At 37.2% G+C, this 13,330-nt stretch overlaps 1 protein-coding gene across 5 annotated transcripts in view; it reads right to left on the bottom strand.

Moving 5' to 3' along the window:
• Nucleotides 1-13,330, bottom strand: part of GPR63 (G protein-coupled receptor 63) — a 127,703-nt gene that overhangs the window by 52,084 nt on the left and 62,289 nt on the right. The gene's annotated exons all lie outside the window — the stretch shown is intronic.

Below are 13,330 nucleotides of genomic sequence, written 5' to 3'. Positions count from 1 at the left end.
CAAATGGACATGAGGAATCTCACTAGGTGGGGGAGAAAATGTTCTAAAACTGATTATGATAACAGTTGCACCACTTGGTAAAATTATCAAACACCAGTAAACAACCATAAACTTGAAATGACTGAATTTTATGATATGTTAAATAAAACTAATAAGGCTGTGAAAAATTCATGTACAGAGTAAAATGAAACTAAAGGTTCATATTAAGGAAACAGATTGAGTTAATTATGCGATTTATATAATAGAATGCTATGTAGCCATTAAAGCTGTATTTGAACAGTGTTTAATAAAGATACAAGAAAATATTATGTGAGCAGATTGAATAAAGAAAACAGACTATGAAGCCATATATACCATATGCTCTCGATACGTTTAAAGTTTTTAAAAGGAATTAGAAGGAAATATCAAAATATGAACAGATGTTTCTGACCAACAAGAGCATCAGTGATATCAGTGATTTACACTTTTTCTTACTCTTCTTTATTTTCTAAATCTCGTAAAATGAGTGGTTTTCTTACATTCAAGATTTCTCCTTGAAGAATATTTTCATGTATTATAAATACATGAAATACAAACATTAACATTTCTGTTTAATGGTAAGACATTCCTTTAAAAAATAAAAAAACTCTACTCCTTATGTGTTGACGGTAAGGAAGCAAAATAAGCATCCGCCTGCCTGTCTCAACATGTCTACTGTTCATGGGTAGAAGAGAAGACAGTGTTTAAAATTTTGGAAAATGGTGACAAAAAGAGTTACTCAAATGTTCCTTATCCTTTAGAAACCCTCCTACATTGTTGGTGGGAATGTAAGTTGGTGCAACCACCACAGAAAACAGTACAGAGGCTCCTCAGAAAGTTCAAAATAGAATTACCATATGATCCAGCAACCCCACTGCTGGGCAAATATCTGGACAAAAGTCTAGTTCAAAAACATACATGCACACATATGTTCATAATAGTACTATTCAAAGTAGTCAAGGCATGAAAACAATCTAAATGTCCATCCATACCCTACAGAGGAATGGATATAGAAGATGTGATACATATACACAATGGAATACTACTCAGCCATAAAAAAGAATGAAATAATGCAATTTGCAGCAACATGAAAGGACCTAGAGATGATCATCTAAGTGAAGTAAATCAGAGACAGACAAATACCATAGGATGTCACTATATGTAGAATCTAAAATATCACTCAAATGAACTTATTTATGAAATAGAAATAGACTCACACACATAGAGGACATACTTGTGGTTGCCAAGGAGGAGGCGGGTGGCAGGGTAAGGATGGATGGAGAGTTTGAGGTTAGCAGATGCAAACTATTATACGTAGGATGGATAAACAACAAGGTTCTACTGTATAGCACAAGGAATTATAGTCAATATCCTGTGATAAACTACAGTGGAAAACACGTGAAAAAGAATGTATATATACGTACAACTGAATCACTCTGCTGCACAGCAGAAATTAACACAACATTGTAAATCAATACACCAACACTGTAAATCTATACATCAATAAAAAGTGAAAGTTTTTAGAATGTCCCTCATCCTTTGGTCAAGTGTACTTTTGTTATGCAAGAAATGGACTCTGATCAGTAAAGGGCATAAGAAACATGAGAAGAACAGAATTTTGTTATACTTCAATGTGCAAAATTAAAATATGGTAATCTATCATCACTACTTTTAAAAGTACCCCATATTTCTTCCAATATTATCTATTAATTTAAAAAACTGTGCCTATCTTTTCACATTACTCTCTAGATCACTTTTCTGGTTCCCACAAACATCTCTTGGGAATCAATGAAATTTTAAAGAGCTGCTGATTATTGTTTGCTTTCATGCTATTCTGCAAAAGCTTTATTATTTTAATCCTGCTTTACAGTCACCTGAATTTCCGGGTACAGCTCAGCTTGCCACTCCACTTTTTAAAACTGTTTCCTTAACCAACTCTAAGATGGCTTAAAACTCAACATTCAGAAAATGAAGATCATGGCATCTGGTCCCATCACTTCATAGGAAATACATGCGGAAACAGTGTCAGACTTTATTTTGGGGGGCTCCAAAATCACTGCAGATGGTGACTGCAGCCATGAAATTAAAAGACGCTTACTCCTTTGGAAGGAAAGTTATGACCAACCTAGATAGCATATTCAAAAGCAGAGACATTACTTTGCCAACAAAGGTCCGTCTAGTCAAGGCTATGGTTTTTCCTGTGGTCATGTATGGATGTGAGAGTTGGACTGTGAAGAAAGCTGAGCGCCGAAGAATTGATGCTTTTGAACTGTGGTGTTGGAGAAGACTCTTGAGAGTCCCTTGGACTGCAAGGAGATCCAACCAGTCCATTCTAAAGGAGATCAGCCTTGGGTGTTCTTTGGAAGAAATGATGCTAAAGCTGAAACTCCAGTACTTTGGCCATGTCATGTGAAGAGCTGACTCATTGGAAAAGACTCTGATGCTGGGAGGGATTGGGGGCAGGAGGATAAGGGGATAACAGAGGATGAGATGGCTGGACAGCATCACTGACTTGATGGACGTGAGTCTGAGTGAACTCCGGGAGTTGGTGATGGACAGGGAGGCCTGGCGTGCTGCGATTCATGGGGTCGCAAAGAGTGGGACACGACTGAGTAACTGAACTAAACTGACTAAGCAACTCTATAACCCATCTGACCCTACACAACTATCTATATGAGGATTCGACATTTAATTTTTCTTTAATAGTTACATGGCACAACGAAAGTTTCCAAGGCGTTAAGTTATCTAATTAAAACTAAATGTTTCCACCATCATAAATATTTCTTCTGAAAATGCTGCTCTCTCTTCTCCACTTCTCTTAAAAAACATATGATTCTGGCATGTCCTCTGGAGGGAATCAAAACTCAGCGTAAAAATAAATTTTTATTGAGTACTTTCAAGCCCTTCCTCCAGATGCCCATTGTGTCCACCGCAGCAGGGGTCAGAGTGCCTGGTTACTGCTTACTTGCTATGTGTCATTGAGCACATTACTTACTCTCTCATTTTCTCAGATCCTCCTCAGAAAAATGACCAAGGGGCACCTTAGTTGCTAAAGCTGCAGTGGGGCCTTGTTAAATGAAACAGCACATGTAAAGAAGTGGCACACATCGGTTCCCAGTACTTACAAGCTAGCAGTTCTACTCAGAAAAGAAAACCATGTTCTCCCCAACACCAGCACTTCAGTGACGTGGAGCATTCTATCCCTCACCCTCAGAAATGACTATTTTCCATATGATAAAGTGTTAGTCGCTCAGTCATGTCTGACTCTTTCTGACCCCATTGGACTGTAGCCCACCAGGCTCCTCTGTCCATGGAATTTCCCAGGAAAGAATATTGGAGAGGGTTGCCATTCCCTTCTCCAGGGGATCTTCCCTACCCAGCGATTGAACCCAGGTCTCCTACATTTCAGGCAGATTTCTTACCACCTGAGCAACCAGAAAAGTCAATCATATGTCACGCAAACTGAATTTAGTCTTGTTTTTCACCTCAAGATTCTACACTGTGATTTTGACACAATACCTTTGGTTCTCTTCCTCTGACCTTCTTCACTCCAGCTTCCGCCTCAATTATTTCAGAGAAGTGACCTTCAAAGTCTCTTTTCAGAACAAAAGAGATAGAATTTTTCTGTCATTGCTTCAAATCTGGTCTAAGTCTGTATTCCTTCCTGCACCCAGAAACAGTCTACTACCACCATGCCCAGTTTATTCCTCTACCACCAGATGCAACTACAGTATGGCTTTCTTGTTTTTCAGAACAACACTTGTTGTTGCTGACTACGACTACCCCTGAGAGGTGCAGCCAAGCCAATTCACAAAAATGTTTAGGGCATCTACCACGTGCCAGGTAGTGTGATACTTAGTTGGAGATTTGTGGACACGCTATCAAAAACAAACAGGGGACATATACACTTACACTATGGTCTCCTCCAAGCATCATCTCTTGGTATAAGACAATGTTTTAAGATTCCCTATCCCCACCACCGTAGTATCCCACACACGTCAGCATCAATTAGACCAATTTCTCTGATGGTATAATAGAAATGTCACAGAATGTGGACCTGGAACACCTTAATGAATCACCAGATACTTCAAATAACCTCTTGAGTATATACTTGTATAACTAATAATCAAACATTAATATATATCTTACTTTTATCAGTTCAGTTCAGTCACTCAGTCATGTCTAAGACTGCAGCACTCCAGGCTTCCCTGTCCATCACCAACTCCCAGAGCTTGCTCAAACTCATGTCCATCGAGTTGGTGATGCCATCCAACCATTTCATCCTCTGTCGTCCCCTTCTCCTCCTGTCTTCAATCTTTCCCAGCATCAGGGTCTTTTCCAATGAGTCAGTTCTTCGCATCAGGTGGCCAAAGTACTGGAGTTTCAGCTTTAGCATCAGTCCTTCCAATGAATATTCAAGACTGATTTCCTTTAGGATTGACTGGTTTGATCTCCTTGCAGTCCAAGGGACTCTCAACAGCCTTCTCCAACACCACAGTTCAAAAGTATCAATCTTAGTTTTATGTATTCCTTTTAAAAGATTCTAAAATCCTTGGTCCCTTGGCCCTGTAAACATAATTATTACCTGGCAAATTCCAATAATCAATGTGAGGGAAAATACAGAACTACTAAACATTTTCCTAAGTGGGAAGTTAGAAAATGGTGCAAGAGAAACAACATAGAGCAAAAGATCATTCTGCTCTTGGCATGCCATTTCAAAATAGGATCGCTGAAGAGCAAAGCTGACTCATCCTCAGAGACAATGGCAATTCTCTTTTGACCTTGATTCACCGCCATGATCAAAGTAATTTGTTTAACTTGGGAAGATTCTGAAAAATCTAAAGGTCATACTTCAAATTCTTGGACCTCAAAAATCTATTAAGACTTTAGTTTTAATATTTGAAGTGGCCACCAAATAAAGACAAAGGAAAAGTCAACAGAATCATCATATGCCAACTAAAATTACCTCACTGGCACATCTTAACATCCACCTGATACTCAGTCTTTCAACATGCTATTCATGTTATAAATCTTTGACATATACTTTCCACTTAACATATACTCTTTACATTCATTCCCTTCCTTTAACAAATCATTATTAATCATCTGCTGTCCACCAGTTTCTGATTAAGCATGGCATACAATGAAAAACAACAGGTATATCTCATCTTATGTAACTCTCAAGTCTAGTGGGGAGACTCACTGTGATGGTTAGCTTTATGTTAACCTCACTAGGACACAGGGTGCCTGGATTAAACATTATTTCTGGGTGCATTTGTGGTATTTCTCCAGATTAAACTGGAATTTGAATTATTAGATTGAGGAAAGCACACTGCCCTCCCCAAAGTGAGTAGATATCACTCAATCCATTGAAGGCCTGAATAAATCAAAAAGGTCAAGAAGCGGGGATTTGAATTCTGCTTGTTTGAGCTGGGAATTTAAGCATCTCCCTTCAACTGGTACTTACACCAACATCCCTCAGGCTCTCAGAACTACACAATCCGCTTTCTTGTGTCTCCAGCTTGCAGGTGGCCAACCATGGGACTTCTCAGTCTCCATAATCACATGAACCAATTCCTTTTAATAAATCAAATATACCTCATGTCGGTTCTATTTCTCTGGAGAACACTGACTCATACCAAACAGACATACAAACACAAAGTAAACACTGGATTATACCTTGTTGCTTGTGCTGTAAAATGAGGGCACCCCAAGAGTAGAAAACAGAAAATATAATTTCTCATTTGTCCATATTTTCTTCCAACATTCTTTAATGTTATGTCCCATGATAGTATGATATTACATACCAGCACAAATGCAAAAGTACTTGGCTGAAGACTAGTATAGGCCTGTGTGTGTGTGCTAAGTCACTTCAGACCTTTCTGACTCTTTGAGATCCCATGGACTGTAGCCCGCCAAGCTCCTCTGTCCATGGGATTCTCCAGGCAAGAACACTGGAGTGGGTTGCCATGCCCTCCTCCAGGGGATCCTTCCAACCCAGGGATCAAACCCAGGTCTCTTATGCCTACCTTGTTTTATTTTGCTTTGCTTTATTGTGCTTTGCAGATACTGCTGCCATCTTTGCAACAGTATTTGCTCACTTCATGTCTGCCACATTTGGGTAATTTTTGCAATATTTCCATTTTTTAATTTCTATAATTATATATATTATTATATATATTTGTTATGGTGATTTGTAATCAGTGACCTTTGGTGCTACTACTATGACTCACTGAAGGCTCAGATGATGGTTAGCGTATTTTAGCAATAAAGTATTTTTTAATTAAGTTAAGCACATTGTTTTTTTAGACATCATGCTATTGTACACTTAATAGACTACAGAATAGCATAAACATAAGTTTTATATGCACTGGGTAACCAAAAATTCCATGATTCAATTTACTATATTAATAATATTCACTTAATTGCAGCGGTCTATAACCAAGTCTGCAAAATCTCTGAGATATGCCTATATATTTTGATTTTAAAGTTACAGTTTATTTTTTATTCTGCTTTATTTTTTGATGGAAGGGTGGGAGAAAAGTAGGTCACAGGGTAAGAAATAAAAGAAAATAAATGAAGACTAAAAGCAGGAAGCTTTTACTACAAGAATTAAATTTTACTAAATGCATATGGTCCTAAAAAAGTCTTCTAAAACCAAACTGCTCACAAATAATTTTAAACTCAAGAAAATGTTTCTTGAAACCTCGATAGCTGAAGGATTCTCCACTAATACTTTTCATGAATAAAGGAAGGAGTTCATGAATAAAATAATTATCTCCTTTAATATAACCTTATTTCCATTTCTATTATTTCTAAATTTTAATTTTCAATCAAGTTTGCTGTGTATCCAACAATAGGGAAGCATTGATCTAAGTAAAAATGGTTACATAATTGTCATTCTAAATTCAAAGTACTGCAAATCGCCTCCCAACACCTACTATGCTCCCTCCCTACCAAAAAAATCATGTCTTAGCAAAGAAAAATTTTAAAGAAAATCTGGAATGCTCATTTTGAACCTTTAGAAATAAAAAAATAAAGTTGATAAAATAGCTGTATTTAAACATGAAAGAACAATTTCTCATCATGCATCACAAAATCACAAGGGAGAACGAATTTGGGGTTTGGTGGTGATGCTTATCTGTTGCTGGGTTCCCCACTGGTAATGCCCTAATGACGGTGCCAGTCAGTAAGTACCTGATTCTAAGTCCTCTGGCCCACCACTCAAAACCCAAAGCATCAGAAAGCTTTGCAAGTTCACAAAGTATTGATTCAACTGACATATGGGAGTTAAGACCAAGGAACCATAGGGAATTCACTTACCCAAAGTCAACTGTACACATAATCACGAGAATTACAATTCCTAGATAAAAACACTAAATACTGCTGTATAAGCATCACTGTCTATGCTTCTGTGGATCTTCTGGTTTTATTATACTTCATTCATGCCTGGTTCTCATTTGATTTCTTCTACCAGATGTAGCCCATGACAGTGATATTTGAAAGTGCTGTATGAGTGTGCATATGTATATATGAGTATGCACATGTGCATGTGTGCTCAGTTGTGTTCAACTCTGCAACCCCATAGACTGTAGCCCACCAGGCTCCTCTGTCCATGGAATTTTTCAGGCAGGAATACTGGCGAGGGTTGCCGTTTCCTACTCCAGGGGATCTTCTCAACCCAGGGATCGAACCCATGTCTCTTACCTCTCCTGTATTGGCAGGCGGATTCTTTACAGCTGTGCCATGTGGGTGAATTCAATACAGATTTCATAATGGCAAGAACCACTGCCCTAGAATGATGCAAATATAGAGTTTATCTAATGGCTAATGAAACAAATGTGAAAGTTCCTCTTATATGCAGAATATTGATTATGTTGGAACTGAATAGAATAAGAATTTAACATAGACACTGGGAAGGACAGCATTCAATGCAGTGATCACTCCAAGTCTCAAGTTTATATTAGACAAACAGAAAATTTCCTTTCTACAAGGGCCACAAAGCAAATGGATGCTTTATGCTATGCAACAAGGCTTTTCATGTGAGTCTTCCCTGTCTATCCACTTAAAAAAAATTACCTGAAGGATCTTTTCCTAAAATTGTATTCCAACCTAGAATCCAGATAAGAGCAAAGATCTCACCAGAATGAGATTCTGTTATATGAGCCTCAGAGATCATTTCTATTCTGGTGGGTCCTTATGCAAGATGAGAGAAATTAGTAGGATGAAAAGGTTTTAAAACTTGGAATGCAAAAGAAAAGTTATATCATAAAAGGAACACAGAAAATATTAAAAGCTTAGTTTTATGACCTGATGAATGAAATAATTACCCAAAGGTAATCAAGTTTATTACTTCAGTCATTTTTGTATTTGACTTCACTTTACCACTGTGTCTAAGTTTTTATAGCTAACCCACAGCTATAAATATAAATATAAATATATCTCAGAAATATAAATGCTGAGATTCTCGAACTCCTTATTTTTTATTAATAACCATTCATTACAACCAAAAATGCATACACATATCTATACCACAAAGAGTGAAAGGGAAAAACTGAGTATAATAACAACACATAACAATAACTCATCTAAACAAAAAATTTATTCTGAAATGCTAAAACAGGTAAGCACCCAGTAGGTAAAGAAACTGCCTGCAATGCTGGAGACCTGGGTTCAATTCCTGGGTCAGAAAGATCCCCTGGAGAAGGAAATGGCAACCAACTCCAGTATTCTTGCCTGGGGAATCCCATGGACAGAGGAGCCTGGCGGGCTACAGTCCCTGGGGTCACAAAGCCCGGGAAGCTACAACCCATGGAGCCACAAAGAATTGGACACACTGAGCCACTAACACTAAAAAGGGGACAGAGAAGCTCGGCATGACTTAGAAAAAGGAGGAAAGGACATGCATGGTCTCCACACAGTGGAGAAGACAATATCTGAAAAAAGAACAGCTGACCCAGAAAATATGTTTGGGAGTGTGTGTGTGTGTTTATTTTCTGTTTCCTTTTTACAGCCAGAACTAAATTCTAAAAATGAAAAAGGTACATGAAAATACAAATGCCATTCTGCCATCATTAGGGTCATGTCTGACAGCTAAAGATAACTTTAGTCATAAAAATGAAGAAGAGAATTTCTCTCTACATTAAACTATCAATCTGTGAGTTTTTCACACAAGTCCTTTTCTTAGCTTTTGCCCATTTTATATCCTTTAAATTGTTCCCAGGAGTAACTATGTTTTTGTGTTAGTCAGAGGGACACTTATCTGATTTCAAAAGGTAATTTCTGGCTATGATGAAGTTCTGTATTATTGACAGAGAGCGAGAAAGAGATAAATATATAAAATACAGATATAGAGATATAAACACACAGAGGACATTAGGAGTCTATCTGTTGGCAGCAAAGGGTAGAAAATAGAATCATTAAAATCTTAGAGATGGCTATATAAGAAACAATATTTAATTACTCTACCATACAGCAATTATGGATACATCAGTGTACATGGTCAGTAGTTCAGATGGTAATGTAGTAAGGAGACTGACAGTGAAGAGAGGGATGTCCTTGGTGGTGCAGTGGCTAAAAATCCATGCCCTAACATAGGGGACTGGAGTTCGATCCCTGGTCAGAGAACTAAATCCCACATGGTGCAATGAAGAAGAGTGAAGATCCTGCATGCCACAGCTAAGACCTAGCACAGTCAAACAAATATGTTAAAAAAAATTTTTTTTTAAGAATAAGAGAGAATTCTCAGGGCATGCTATCAACTGCTATTCCTGTTTAGGTGGAAATAGCCTTTATAGCTATAACTGGGCACTATTGGATGGTTTAGTGTTGAGGCTGTACCTTATAGCTGAGTTTTTGTAAATATTATACTTAGCATTATTTACCTTGGATAAAGCCTTAGTCAGTCAGGTCTGAGTTCAAATGCAATCTGATTTGAGTCTTTCATATTAGACTAACCAAAAAGACCGTAGAAGGTAATCAAGGAAAGCTATGATGAACTCTACAGATTTTATATTGGGACTAATAAAATGCCTTGAGGTCAATGAAAAACATCAGTGTCCTTTATCCCTATCCCAAAATTCTACTTTTAGGGTTTTACTCAAAGGGAATAACCATAGATATATACAAAAACTGAGCTTTAAGATATTTACTGCTATATATCAGCAATTTTAAAAAAGGAAAAACTGCCTGATATTATAGCATATCTCCAATAAAATATGATACATCCATAGAACAAAATACTATTTAGTACTCAAAACATGCTACAGAAGATCATTCTATGATATGGGATGTGATTCATCTTTGTATGAAAGTTTAAAAGAAACAAAATAGTAAGTATCATTTTAAGAAAATGAAAGTTTTTTCTTTATGCACATAAAATATATATCAAAATGTTAATAGGTGTAATTCCTCTTTTCCTTTTTTGGCCTGTCTGGATTTTCTAAATTTTTCACACATACGAATAAAGAATAAAGATTTGAAACCTTATAAGAGCAACTATACATGAAATATAGACACAAAAATGAGAAGTGACCAACATCAGTGCACCTTTAAGTAGAAGTAAATTAACCAAGGCCTATTAAGGAAGATGGAGGAACCTTAAATTCAAAACTCATAATGTATCATTAAAGAACTCAATAATTCAAAAGAAAGGAAAACATTTAGAAAGTACTGCTAGGAACAAGCTCAGAGTCTTAAAAGCTAGTCCTGAACAGTGTGAAACTTTAGAAGTGGAAGGTTAATCAAAAATGAAAACACCATATTTCATTTATAGCCTGGAGGAAATGGAAAAAACAAGCTAAAATGATGAAAAGTTGATTTTATTAGAAGTAGACACTCAGGCAAATATTTTTTGCTCTGGAAGGCAATAGATGCTATGCCTGGAATTAGCCCCTTTTCATCTCAACTCTTTGAATCTATAGCTTCCCAGGATCCCAACTTAGATCAGCAGCAGACACTCAGCCAGAAACTGTAATGAACACCTGGTGCAGACGTTGACTTATTCTTAGGTAACTCAGAGCTGAAACCCTTATTTTGATTGAAACTTCAAGCATCTTTAAATGCCTGCAAATGTTCTTTCTCTAAAATTACCTATGCATTTGTTTTTGCTTAAAATAAAAAGGAAGAGGTGAAAACGCCTTCCTTTGGAAGGTAAGAGCTACAATATAGAAATGAATCATGTCACTTCTGCTGCACTCCCTCCCCAAAGCAAATCCTTAGACATTTTCATGTTTAAAAAAAAAAAAATTGTGTAACATATTTTAAAATGCTTTAATGAAGGGGCTTCCCTGGTGGTCCAGTGATTAAGAATCCCCCTTCCAATAAAGGGGACACAGATTCAATCCCTGGTCTGGGAATTAAGATCCCTCTTGCCCCAAGGCAACTAAACCTACCTACTGCAACTACTAATAGAAGATCCAACACAGCCAAAAAAAAGCAGCTTTAATGATGTAGACTGGGCTCCATCAATTGATAGAAAAGAAGTTAATCAAGAAGCTTCAGTAAAAAACCAAAGGTACCTAAAGCTTATGACAACAATGACACATGAGGGTTTCAAATGATTAAGAATCAATTAATATATATGCTAGGTGATTGGCACAGTGGGGATGTTTTTAATCAAAGTTGGGCCTGGGAGGTTTATCACTCAAAGGAAATACTGTTAATAATAATGTCATTATTAATTTCAATAGAGTGACCACTAGATGATCCTCCTAACTGCAAATATACACTCTTTTGCCCAGGACTTGAAAGCTCTGTTAAAATCCAACCTTCTCAAACCTTCATTACATTTTGAATTAACATGAATGAGTTTCCTAGTATATTAAGCTATTTCATGCTTGAGTTTTCTGAATCTATTATACAGAAATGGGAACAAAAGTACTTTTATTAATAATACCAATCCTGTCCATATTTACTGGCACAGAGGCTAAAAGGCACTTTATCCTAAGTGTCAAACTCAAAGAATGAAACAGCTTGCTGTCAGCTTCAAAAACCATTTTTTACAAGCATGGCACACTGCCTCAAGCCAACTAAACACTAAAGCATGTTGGGCTACCCACATTGCAAATTATTTGGAATGTTCTCCACATTTTGTGGTTGCAAAAGTACCTATTTTGTAGATCATCCAGTTCAAATCAGGGCCGCGTCTGACCTTAAACAGAAAATTCCCAGGAAACTGAAACTGTAATGGACCAAGATCCCATCATTCTGAAAGTCTGTGATCTCACACGTATAGTCAAACATTTCAAATGTTATTTTTAAGCTGAAAATACACAAAGTAAACTCTGTGAAACACAGCACTGTCCATTTCAAGTAAACACTAAGAACTCATCCTAAATATACACATCACTGCTGCTAAGTCACATCAGTCGTGTCCGACTCTGTGCGACCCCATAGATGGCAGCCCACCAGGCTCCTGTCCCTGGGACTCTCCAGGCAAGAATACTGGAGTGGGTTGCCATTTCCTCCTCCAGTGCATGAAAGTGAAAAGTGAAAGTGAAGTCACTCAGTTGTGTCCGACTCTTCCCAACCCCATAGACTGTAGCCTACCAGTACTCTTGCCAGGGATTTCCCAGGCAAGAGTACTGGAGTGGTTGCCATTGCCTTCTCTGATACACATCACAGTAGCAAAAAAAAATAAGGAAAAAGAAAAAATTGCCACAAGCAACAAAGTAAAGGAAACTTGCAGCAAATATAAACTCATTTCTGGTAAATGCCCAGCAAGTGAAAAAAATGTCTAAAAAATCATTTCATTTCTAATTTTCATATATATGCTGAGATGCAGCAGCTTCAGCTGTGGAAAATGTAAGAAATATTCCGAAGTTTTGTTTATTGAGATTGGAGCACTGTATCAAATGTATCATTTTCCCAAGTATAAATGGGTATCTCTCTCATATCAAATATTCAAGACATCACTTCACAAACTAGGGCACCAAAACTGACCCAAGGTTTATCTCCCATGCTATTGAGGTTTACACTCTAAGTCCCAGACCAACAGGGAATACTTGAAAGTAATTAGAAGAAGAAAACACTATATTGACAAGCTAAATTTTGCCAGGATTCCTCTACTGAAGATAAATTACTGAAGCTTAAGAAATGCCTGATCCAATCAACCAATTGTATGATAACTCAGTCCATTTTAAAAATACGGAGTTAGGACCACTGGAATATGGCTCCCTGGCTCAAGCCTGGTATGAGAACAAGAACATGCTGGAAAACACAGTATCTTTTAACTTATCTGATACTGATGAAAATTGCTAAAATCAATGACAAGCCCTAGCCAGAAACATGTTCAGTTTCTCATCTTTTAGAT

Source organism: Bos grunniens, chromosome 9, assembly GCF_055505025.1.
Source record: "Bos grunniens cultivar Pamir isolate PY7600 chromosome 9, Bosgru_T2T1.0, whole genome shotgun sequence".
Classification (NCBI taxonomy): domain Eukaryota; kingdom Metazoa; phylum Chordata; class Mammalia; order Artiodactyla; family Bovidae; genus Bos; species Bos grunniens.
The sequence above is the reverse complement of the archived record's forward strand: the minus strand, read 5'-3'. Positions and strand labels throughout refer to the sequence as shown.